General features: G+C 41.7%; 1 pseudogene; it reads right to left on the reverse strand.

The window, feature by feature from the left end:
• Nucleotides 1-12,815, reverse strand: part of LOC101586553 — a 21,789-nt pseudogene that overhangs the window by 1,042 nt on the left and 7,932 nt on the right.

Genomic DNA, 12,815 nt, shown 5'->3' on the forward strand with positions numbered 1-12,815 from the left:
TCTCTTTGTGGTCCTGACCTCGGTTTAAGAGGCTTTACTGTTGGAATATTGGTTCCTTCTACTCTTTGTCTGCTTGAATCAAAAGTCTTTCATTTTTTGCTGGCAGTTTTCTGACAAATGGGTCCATTTTTTTTTTTTTTAATGGCACTGGAAAATTGTTTTTCTGCAAATCTTGCAAGGCAACAATTCTCCAACTTGGAAAACACTTCCATTTTCTTCTAGCCCTTCCCTTGCGCCACCACCTCAGGCTCCTCGAGTCTCCTCAGCAGCTTCTGCCACCAGCACTGGCACCCAGTTCTGCCATCTTTCATAATTCTTCCATATGATGTTTACATATGACATAAAGTATCTGTCATTGTCCTACTTTTCACTGCTTGTATTTTAAGGGAAAAATAGTAACCAAAGTAAATAGCTACTAGGTAAGGCATGATACTAAATGTTACTAAAAATAATTCAAATTGCCTTTCAATTTCATTCTAATGTTCTAATGGTAATTTGAGTTAAGAATAAGTATTTTAAGAGATGAAAGAAGAGACATTTTCAGATTTTTCTTTTCAGGGAAAAACACAAGGTACACAGCAAGTGTCAGAAAAATAAGTATTCAATAAACAGTTGTAGGGCAGACCAAATAGCTCAGTGGATTAAAGCGTCTGCTTAGACGCATGGGCCGGGAGTTCGATTCCTGGGCCTGCTGTGCCAGCCCCACTCCCAGGGTGTGCTGAGACAGTGATTGAGACTGGGAGTGGTGGCGCGTGCCTGTAATCCCAGCACTTGAAAGGCTGTAAACAGGAGGATCACTACGTGTCAGATCTACCAATGAGAACCTGTACACCCTGTCCTAAAATACAAAAAATAAAATAAAATAAACAGTTGTATGTAACATGCAGGTTAATTTGGCTGAATGATCCACTATTTCTCCCAAAAAAAAATACAGAAGAGCAACTGATGATGGACCCAAAGCCTCCTCTGTCCCGGATCCTTCTGTTTTTCATCTGTCTGCACAGAAGAACCGCTGAAGAACCTCAGGTAGCACTCTTCTGCTTGCCTGGCTTCCCTTGCTCTTTCTTGGGATGCCCACTCTCACACCTTCAAACTGTATTTCAGACACTGCAGTCATCTTCAAGGCTGTCCTCAAATGCCACTGCCTCTGCAATGCCTCCTTTCTTTCCCTAAGCAGAATTAATTCTCTTTGCCTGCATCAGATACTGACGAATAACTGAAAGGCAATTGTGAAAAGGCAGTCAGGCTCAGGATGCTGTGGTTTGATCCTCAGATTCTCATGCCTTTCTAGACCTGCACTTAAGGCATCTTGAGTCAGCCCTATCCCCCCCCCAAAAAAAATCCTTCTGAACTTTTAGGGCTGGCCAAATAGCTCAGCAGATGAAAACACCTGCAAGCAGGTGCAGGGACCAGGGGTCTGATCCGCCCCCAGGGTGCGCTGAGACTGGGTGTTGGTGGCACGCGCCTATAATCCCAGCCCTTGGGAGGCTGTAAACAGGCGGATCACTACAAGTCTGATCTAGTAGTGAGACCCTGAACACCCTGTAGACCCTTCCCTACAATAAAAAAGGCAATTGTGAATTATTTTTAGTAACATTTCATGCCTTACCTAGTAGTTATTTATTTTGGTTACTATTGTTCCCTTAAAATATAGGCAGTGAAAAGTAGGACAGTGACAGATACTTTATGTCATATGTAAACATCATAGGGAAGAACTATGAGAGATACATTTTCTTTACAGCCTCGTCCCACTTTTTAAGTTGTGTGTGTGTATATGAATGTGTAGTTTTTAAGATGGGCTAACATTCTCCAAAGGACCCCTGTGAGGTAAAAATAGCATTAAGTCAAAATTACACTGAATTTGCCCAGCCGATTGAGCAAAACTGTGGCTGCACCTCGCCCGCCCGGTGTGTGCCCACGCACCTGGGCCTGCAGTTGGGCTGAACCACCTAACACAGAGCCTGTTACACAATACAGGGCCGAATGGCTCATCAAGGCCCCGAACTCCACCCAGCAGTGGCTCGCAGGACGCACACCTCAGTGTGTGGGTCGTCGCCTGCCTGGGAGCCTCACCAGCAGGAGCTGTGGGGGCTGCCTTTGCCCAGTCTTGAGGGCGGGGATTGCACCAGGTGTAATCCCGGCAAGAGAACAATGTCAAAATTCAAAATTTGGTATTTGGTGTCTGACAGGTTACGGCCAGAATACAGACTGCTGAAATATCATGGCCCTGACCCAACACGACTGACTCCCCAAAACAACAGCTCATCTCCCCAGGGACCACTTCCTCCGCCTTCCCCACTCCAGCCTTGGGTACCACATCCTTTGACCTGTCCCGCCCACACAGGGGAGCCTCCAATCAGCTCCTCGTGAGTCACTGACCCCGCCCCTCAAGCTCCGCCCCTAGCAAAGTCCATAAAGTCTCAGGCTCCGGTCTCGGGTCGGAGGATCTGCCCATCCCCCTGCCCTGGGTCCTCTCTGTGTTGTCAGGATTAATAAAGGCTTCCCCTCCCCGTGACTTCTGCTTCTCTGCTGTGCTGCCGCTGCCGCCATCGCTGCTAAAACATACCAGTTTCTGCTCAACAAGTGATCTTTTGCATCGCGGTAAAATTGAACAATCCTGTCAGGAAGTCACAATCAAGGACTATCTGTACATCCTTCCGAAGACATGAACAAAAAATTACTTTCATTGAATTAAACAACAGATGTTCGCTGTTATGTATTTATTCTTATGCATTTTAAAGGCAGAAGGCAATGTTTCTGAAGTCATCGAATTCTGAGCCCTCACACACTTCCTGCTACAGATCAGCCACTCTATATAAATGAAGAAGAATAAATTGATTCGGGCAGAAATAACATGATAGCAGTAGCATTGAAAACAATATCCTTTTATTAAAAACAAGTCAAATTACCGAAATTAGGTTGCCTTCAACAAAACTCCATAATCAGAATCTCCGAACACCTCAGAATATCAAGGATGTGGCCCAACACAAGAAGCCAGCAAATAAAGAACAACAAACAGTATTTTGTCGACTCTAAGATGCTATAAGAAATCACCCAGAACCTTCTAGATGTCATACAGTAACAAAGCAGTCTAGACTTCTTGCAACAAAAACAATCGAATGAATGATGCCTTTCAGAATGAAGAGAAGAAACTGAAGAAAAGACCCTTACTTTCCTGTAAACCTTTCCCTAAAAAAAAAAAAAAAAAAAAAAAAGACTCTTACCTAAAGAATCTAGTCAAGCAACCTGGAACACCTCAGAAGGGGCCATCAGCAAAAGTGCTCAGAATCACACAGAGCCACAAAACACAGATTTTTAAACATGACAGCACACAGTGGAAGGCCACAAAGCTCTGACTCTCTCTGAAGTAGATGGTAGCTTTCAGAATCTCTGGGTGTCTTTAGCCTCCAAAGACAGAAATGTATAAAAACAAACAAACAAACAAAATCTCCATTGCTGAACACATCATGGTAACAGAAGAAGAAGCTGCTGAACCAAGAGTAAGGTCTCTGCTGAGCTGGAGCGGGTGCTGCAGGCCTGGAGCCCTGGCCCTCGGGAGGTGAGGAAGGATGCTCACAAGGTAGCAGGAGGGCTGGTGAGGTGCTGGGTAGAGCCTCCTCAGGTTTCATCCCCAGCACTACAAAAACAACAACAAAAACCACCACTGTGGCTCTTCTTTGCTCTTTCTTGTGTTGGGACATCCTTTTAAAAGTTCAAAACCACATCTTTATATAAACAAAATTTTTTCACAATCCAACCTCATATAAATGAATATAATCAATTAAAAAATAATGTTCCAAGAGACAAAGAAAATATAGTCACAAAAAGATATGAAACTATTCTCTCTTATTTTTAAAGTCTAGGAAATTAAGAAGATGATTAAAGATTTGTAAGGAATACATAAATTAGTAAAAGAAATCTCTGAAAGGAAGTAACTACAAAATAATAGACTCTAAAAAGAGAGTGGCTAAGAATTAGTAATGAGCCAGATAAATGTAAATGAAAGAATTTAGAAACAGACTTCAAAATAGAAGAAATGTTGGATTATATACTGACACATACAACAAATTTAGTACAGAAACTAACACATAATGTGCAGAAAAGTGGGTTTATTTAACACACCAGTAAAAACAATAACAAAGGCCAGCCAAATAACTCAGCTGACTAATGTGCCTGCTTAGGCAGAACACAGGGGCTGGGGTTTGATCCCCAGCCTGCCTTGCCAGCCCCGCCCCCAGGGCGCACTGAGATGGCAACTAAAACTGGGCATGGTGACATGTGCCTGTCATTCCAGCTCTTGGGAGGCTGAAAACAGGAGAATCACTACGAGTCCAATCTACATAGTGAGACCCTATAAGCCCTGTGGACCCTGTCCTAAAATTAAAAAATAATAAAAATAATAACAAATGAGAAAAAAATAGTTCAAGAAAATATTGAAAACTTAGAAGGCAGAATAAGTATGTTTATTATATCAATAATATATTTAACATATCAATAATGAGTTAATCACTTATTAAAAACAGAACTATAGGTGGGCTGCAAAATAATGTTCAATATTATTCTGGTAACAAGAGCCAAATATAAATAAATTTAACAATGAAGGGATATAGACATACATTAAAGTGAATAATGTCTCTCAACTCTTTAAAATATAATAAATATACAAAACGTCTTGATAATGTTACTGAAACAAAGCAACAACAAAAAATAGGGAGACACAGAAATGTGGTACTGACTAAAAGGTGTAAGATCACTAACTCACTGTCCTAAAAACTGAGCATTACAAAAAACAGTAGGGAATGTGGTATAGCTCGGACTCGCCTAGTACACACGAGGCCAACGTTGGAAGAAAGGGAAAGAAAAAGGGAGGAAAATCTCAAACTTTATAGTGTAGCCTTGTGTTTCAGGTGAGTATGAAAGCCTTTTGTACACACACTTAAGCTCTGTAGCTAATATATACTAAAGGAATACTAGAATGTGAAAAACAGTATGTTTGTCATTTCTAATAAAATGAAGGATTTAGACTATATTCATTAAGGTTTTTAACTTAATTTTATTTTTTAAATAATTTTATTGAGAAATAAATGACAATGAGACAGATTCAAAACTGATTAGTAGGATAGTTTCAATAATTAATACATTACATATTGTTGTCTTCTTAGTGGGTATTCATAGTACAAGATGCAGACATGATATCCTGTCCAAACACTATTAGTACAAATCTTTCTTCTTACTGAACTAAGATAAAGTAGCTGTATTTCTATCCTCACTATTTTGTATACACAGATACAAAATGATCCTTCATTTTGTGTCCCTTTTTTGTTTAGTTTTGTCAGAGATGGGTATTCCATTGCCACTTAAATATTGTAGGTGCATGAATTCAGCAAAATAACCCAATATAGTTCAATAGTCCATAATAGTAGTGGATTATCCATGGAACTGGCAATGTCAGAAGTTGTTGACATGAGCCTTTTACAGCTCAGCATATTAATATGGCTTTAGTTTTTATACTTCATTTTTATACTTTTCTGCTGGATGGTTAAGAACAAGCTAAAGCAAAAACTATATAACAAGAAATGTAACTTTTGTATCATTAAGGTTGTTAGGGCAAGTTACTGGTGAACATTCAAATGAAGAGATCAGACTTCCACCACTGGCCAATTTTATTATCTTGCCGGTAAGGTAGTGTACTCCTGTCATCCTCGTGCTTCAGGCAGCTGAGTTAGACAGAAATATCATAGGCAGTCAGACTGGGCCAGGCCCTTGAGGAGACAAGATGGAAGACAAAGTGACTTTACAACTTCAGGAGAGACAGACACCCCTGCTGTGGGCTAGACCTCAAGACCAAAGAGCAAACAAATGCCTAACTCCCTGAGAATCACATCTGGGATTGATATTCTAAGTAGGTATCCCATCTTGAGGATGCCAGAAGAGTCCCTAACCCAGCGCCCTACAGGAAATTTCCTGTTCTGTATTCATGCCCACTTGCTATGTGACTCAGTTCCCCCTTTGGTCCTGGTTTTAATCAGTTTTACCTGAGCAATTGTGTTTGTAATCTCATTGGCTGACCATAGTTTTGTCCTGCCTCATGACCATCTAGCAAATTCCCATGTTCTCCACCTTAGACCTCTCTCCCCACATGGTTTTGCTCTATAAATATCCCTGGAAAACACAGTTTCAGGGGCAACCTGCTTGGGTCCCCCTTGTGTCCTTCTCTGACAGGAGCTTTCTTTCCCCCAATAAATATATTCTCCTCTTATCCTCCATTATTGCTAAAATTCATTCTTCAGTTTTAGAGAACATGAATTCAGCCCAGTTAATTTTCAGGTTGGAGATTCATTTTCCTATATCACTAGCACTCAGGAAGCTGAGGCAGGAGGATCCCTATGAGTTCAAGGCCAGCCTGAAGCGCACAGCAAAATTCTGCCTCAGAAAGACAAAAAAAAAAAAAATTAACTTGAAATTGAAGGGCTTAGACTGATAGCTGTTTGGCAGAGCAGAGAAACAGGCAGAAGGAAGAAGGGAAAGGGGCTTTATTTATTTGAGCACATGAGAGAGAATGTGGGGAAGGATGAGGAATTTTTTCTCTCAATTGGAACAAAGGGAGGCTGAGGCTTTGTCTTTTGCCATCGGTGGGGTTTGGAGGGGATGTTTAGATATACCTGAGGAGCTGGTTGGGGCCTTCCCTTAGGTGGCAGGAAGGGTGTAAGTAAATGATGTCCTGGGCTAAGTTGGAGAAGAAGTGGGAGGTGGTCTTGGGAAGATGGGCTTTTGTTTAAGGGCAGCAGCCATATTAGATGACCACCATGATAATTTGAACAGTTCATACTATGGCCAAAACCTATCCTAGACACCTTGTGTGTTCTCCTGCCATGCATCATGAATAACCTACACCACCTAGGAAGTCTTTAGAGTGAACTTGCAGTCGATTGAAACATAGGGGCTAGAGGATGAAGTCAAAGAAGTCCAGAATAGAAAATTTTCTAAGAAAACATGATCCAATCGCTCCAATGGCATAACTAAAGGTGAGTTTGTGAGTTCTAGTCTAATGATAGCTTTTAAGACTTATAGGTATGTTACTCATACTTTCCACCTGCTGGGATGGCTATGTGTCACTTCTGCTTTTCTGGGAATAGGTGGCTGTTTTTAATCTTCTTTTTACTCTTAGAAGCATTTAGCTCAGAGTTCTAGAATAGATGATCACCTTACTTAGGAGACATGAAAGAAATACATCCAAGAAGACTGTTTGAATATGAATCCACCCTAGCCGAAGCCACATGAAAACCTGCCGAGAGTTTGTTTACATGCACACAATCTCTTTTTCCATAGAGGAATCTAAATGTGAAGTGACAGGTGGGTGGTACAACTCAATTTCCCTTAGAGGGTTCTGTGTGACAATGGCAGAATATCTTTATGAAGTGCAGTTTTACAGAAGTGTTGAGAAAGAGAAACCAAAATGCAAGTGACAAGAAGATAACAATTACAGGACCTTGAAAAATACATGGCATCTCTTTGAATGATCTCATCCATTTTCTACGGTCATCCTAAAGTCATCCCAAAGTAAAATATCAGAAAGCAGAATGGAAAGAAAGGAAGGGACACGTGCTTAAGCACTCTCTTGAGGAATTTCGCTGCCTGTGCTGTCATAGCTAATTGGGCAAGTAAGGTCAAGGAATATGGATTTTTATCTTAACACCTGACACAGAAAGATACTCATGTTATGAGGGACAGTAGGCTAGTGAGACAGAATTTAAGGAAAAGCACAGCCTGGTCTCCATTTCTATCTGCGGACAAAGTCAGTCATGCCTTCCTGTCTCTTCCAATTTTCTCTTCTGTCTGAGTTAAACAGCTGAGTCTATGTGAGGAGTTTCCACTATGCATTTTATTTACCAATTCTCACAGTTCAGGGCAGAATTTTAATACACATCCATCTAACTCTAAATGTCAGATATCAAAATCAGAATAGGATAGCTTTTCTTTTCGCAAAAGCACGGTAGATGCCCAAATAGAAATGAGGCAGCCGGTCACCAACAAACTTTAACATAGCAACATCTACGGCATCAGCAAATGTACAAAGATGCAAGAGGTTTTCAGAATGGAATCAGTCTCTTATGAGAATGCTGTCTCTGCCTAGTGTTCTCAAAAATAATTTGAAGAAATACAAGAAAAGGAAACAAGAGTTCTTTTATAAAGATTCAGATATTTCACAGGCTGTGAGAAATTTCCTGAGTGCCTTCAGACCATCGTGGTTCCTGGGGTCTCGTCCCTACACCCATTTATACTGCTGTGCCAGGAAAGGTAGACCAAGGAGAGTGGATGGCAGTCCCAGCATTGTGGATACTACAGCCAAATATTTATATTTCAAATAATATCTGTGGTGGTACCTTGGTACTTTCAGCAATTGGTTCCAGAGGGGTGAGAGGTACCCAAAACTATGTGCACCACATGGGTTGTTCTGGCAACCAGTACTGACAAGCTCTAGCTTGCATGTCAGGTACCAAGCAAGCAATGAGTGCAGGAACAAAAATTTCACATGAAAATGAATTGAATCACAAATAGGACAAGTTTGGAAGTAGTTGAACACCAACGTATAAGTGTATATTCAAGATAAAAGTACTAGGGACTGGGGAGAAGGGAAGGATCATATTGATCCTTCCTGTTTCAGCCTCCCAAACTCTGGGATTATAGGCACGTGCCACCATGCCCAGTCTCAGTCACTATCTCAGTGTGCCAGCAGGGCAGGGATGGCATGATGTGCCGCAGATCGAAACCCGGTCCCTGCATCTGTCTAAGCAGGCCCTTTAGTCCACTGAGCTATCTGGCCAGTCCTACACTATTATTAAATAGATGACAGATATATCAAGTAACTCTTCTTAAAAAAGATTCTGGAGAAAGTGTGATTCTGTGGACACCACATGAAGAAACCACTCTTGGGAGCATTTGTTTTCTCCTCTAGTGAATAATACTCTTTGACTGGTTGTATTTTGAAAGGTGGTTTACTGGTGTTCTGTGCCAGCCCAGCCCCCCTGGGGGGCGCTGAGATGGCAACTGAGACTGGGCGTGGTGGCGCAGGCCTGTAATCCCAGCGCTTGGGAGGCTGAAAACAGGAGGATCACTACGAGTCCAATCTGTGTAGTGAGACCCTGTAGACCCTGTACTGAATATATTTCTTAAAAAAAGAACGCAGGTGGTTGAAATCTAGAGTACTTCTTTACTGTGGCCCACATACTACCGGAAATCAGAATTCAAATTTAAGCTCTCATAAATGCATCTAATATTGTATAAGAAGATGAAGTACATGGAAAAGAGAATGCTGCTTGCCATCAAGGATGTGAGGGTGTGTGCATGCGTGTGTGTGTGTGTGTGTGTGTGTGCATGTGTGTGTGTGTGTGTCCCTACACGGGTCACCTACTGACCCATTGGGTTCAAAACCACCATAGAAATCAATATAGACTTAGAAATCAGAGCTAAACAAAATGATAAAAGGGCAAATGATTGTGGCTGCAAAATGTCATATAAATGTTTGGTAAATTTATTACATAAGGTCATCTAGTGGACTGGGGATATAGCTCAGTGGCACAAGAACCTTCCTGGCAAGCACAAGGCCCTGAGTTCAATTCCTGGTACAAAAAAGAAAAACTTAAATTGCTTAGTGTTAAACATCTTTGAGACTAGTAATATTTGATGTAGTAATATTTTTTTCTTTAAAAATGGTTTGTCCAATAAAATGTGGCTGAGTCTTCTATTCATTTTGTGTTTATTAATAAACTATGACCTATGCATAGGGACAAAAAATCACTAACGTAAGATTAAAATGTATAGGGGCCGGGGAACTAGCTCAGTAAAATAAGTGCTTCCCTGGCAAGTGCAAGGACCTGAGTTCAATCCTCACTTCTAAAAAAAAAAAAAAAAAAAAAGGCTAAAATGTATAAACCCAAATAGAATTTAGGGGAAGAAAATCTGAAGATCGATTTTTCAAACCTCTATGTAGATGGAAACAATTTTCTAGACAGCAGATTCTCTGGTCAAAAATAACTTGAGATAATTACAGCCAATGTGATAGTAACTGAAATTTGCATTCAAAATAAAAGAGAAATATTTTCTATGCTTGTTTGGTCAGTCTTTCCATAGTAAATGGTGGCCTTTGGCTCATCTTTGTAATGGCCAGCAGCAAAAGAATTTCTAGAATATCAAGTAAGTAAAATAGAAACAGGAAAGTTTCACTTCCAGCAGAGACAAAGAGCAGAAATAATTCAATTTACAAAGCTCGGCCAAAATGCAATAGCACTAGACAAAAATCTGCAGGGTATAGAGGAGAAAGAGAAGTTGCTCAGAATGTGGCAATGGGATGCAATTAAGGAAAAAGAAAATGTAAGCTGAGTATCAGAAACCGTTTCCTAACAGTCTATTAGACTGTACATTAGCTCCCCCAAGGGAAGAAATGGAAGTCACGTTGCTCAAATCATTTAGAGCTGCACTGAGTCCCGGGGGGTGTGGCCGCTGCGGAGGAGACGCAGAGTGTGCGTCCTGACTGTCTGATTTTGTCACACAGTGAAATACTGCTTTAGGTACTGGGAGGGCTTTGAAACCAACTGCAGTGGGGGATTCTATCACTTCAGGATTATACATACATATATATCTATATATCTATATATCTATATATCTATAATATGTATATAATTTAATACAGAGTCTACAGGGTCTTGCTACACAGATCAGACTGGTAGTGAGCCTCCTGTTTTCAGCCCCCCAAGTACTATTACAGGCGCATGCCATCACGCCCAGTCTCAGTCGCAGGCTCAGTCACAGGGGGAGGGCTGGCACAGCCCTCTGGGGATTGAACCCCGGTCCCTGCATCTGCCTAAACAGGTGCTTTAATCTAGAATGAATTCTAGGGCTGTGAGATAGCTCAGTGGACTAAGTGCCTGCTTAGGCAAGTGCAGGGACCAGGGTTCGATCCTCACCCACCACGTGCCACACTGGCCCCACTCCCACTGAGCTGGCCACCAAGTCCAGGTGTGGTAGCGCATGCCTGTAATCCCAGCACTGGGGATGCTGAAAACAGGAGGACCACTCCGAGTCCAAGATATGTAGTGAGACCGTGTATTAAAAACATAAAAATAAATGAATAAATATGAAGTTAGAATGAATGCTTTACCTTGCCGCATCCCCAGATTCCACCGATCAAGGTTGCTCAGCCCTACGTGGCCCTTCACGGGCTGAACACTAGGATGCGATGGAACGATGCCGCTGGATGGCGCGAAGAATGCGAGTGTGGCTGCAGCGTCTGCCAGGTCGAAAGGCAGCCCAGCTCGCTGCCGTGGAGTGGCCTGGCTTCTCCTCCTCCCCGCAGGCTCTCCTCCAAGGCCTGGCGAGGGCAAGCAGTCCAGCGTGGCCTTCTCAGTCACACAAGGCCCGTCTTGAAGGTGCTCTGGGCGCCAGCTTCCTCCGGCAGTTTAACTCTACCACACACTGTGTTCTTTCGATTTCTACAGCAGTGGGAATATTTCTTTCCAATATCCTTTAGGCTTTTCTCATTTATCCATGTTTTTTCTTCTTACCACAAAGATGGGACTTTGTTCTTCAAAAGCGCACCCCAGCCCCAAGAGTTTGCAGACACTTCAGGATCCAGCAGGTGTAAATATAGACTCGGCACTACTTAAGACACCATTAAAACGCACAAAGAGAATCATTCTGACCATAAATTGGGACATAATACTTCATCTCTTTGAATTTTCATCTTTTGCTCATCTAACTAAATTTAAATATTTTAAATTACATATTAATTACATAAAATATTAGGTTTCATATTATGATTTGTTCACATATATGCTCCCCATATCCCCTTCTCCCTCCCCTTGTCCCCTTCTGGTTGTGTAATACTCCTCCTCCTCCTTTCATGTAGCCCTCTCCTTCCCCTACTTCCACAGATGGGAGAAAATATGACACTTGTATTCTGAGTCGGTCTTATCGTGCTTCACATAATAATCTCAGATTACTGGATAAAGGAAATGTGGTTTATATACACCGGGGAATACTACTGGGTCATAAAGAAGAAAATCACGCCATCTGCAAGAAAATACATGGAACCAGACAGTATCCTGCCAGGTAAAATAAACCAGAAACAGAGAAAGACTTGTTACTGCGCTAGGACATTTACAAGTCACGTGCTTGTGTGTATTTTAAAGGTGGCAGAGTATGTTAACATATCCTTAAACAATTTCACATTTACAAGGCAACTTTTTCTTTTTTTCTTTTTTTGTGGCCGCTCAAGCCCACCCTGGGGGCGGGGTTGGTGCAGCACGTGGTGCCGAGGATCGAACTGCGATCCCTGCGCAGTTGCCTAAGCTTGCCTAAGCAGGTACTTCAGATCACTGAGCTATCTTGCTGGCCCTATACGACGTTTTCTATATCTCCTCTAACCTGAGGTTGTTGATACCAATTCAAAGTTTGAAAAACCACGATCCTCTGTGTCTTCAGTAGCACTACTGACCCAGCATTTCTCTAAAAGTGCTCAGCTCCACACCCAGGTTTTCTCAGGGCCTGCTAACCCCTGTGCTGCAAAAGTTGTTGCCAGCACTTTCTTGCAACACCAGCAAAAGAGAACACATCTAATCACCTGGTGGAGTCTTCCTTCCTTACTCCAACAAATCCTTCTGTTTCTGCTTTCAAGAAAATGAGTAATTTCATTCATACCTTTCAGGATGGATATTTGATTCCTGTGCTTTGCTCAGTGCAGAAAAACATTTCATTTCAGAATAGGTTCATACAATGATTTCTGAAAACAATTTGTGTGTGTGTGTGTGTGTGTGTGT

The sequence above is a fragment of the Octodon degus genome, unplaced genomic scaffold (genome assembly GCF_000260255.1).
Source record: "Octodon degus isolate 3935 unplaced genomic scaffold, OctDeg1.0 scaffold00001, whole genome shotgun sequence".
Lineage (NCBI taxonomy): Eukaryota > Metazoa > Chordata > Mammalia > Rodentia > Octodontidae > Octodon > Octodon degus.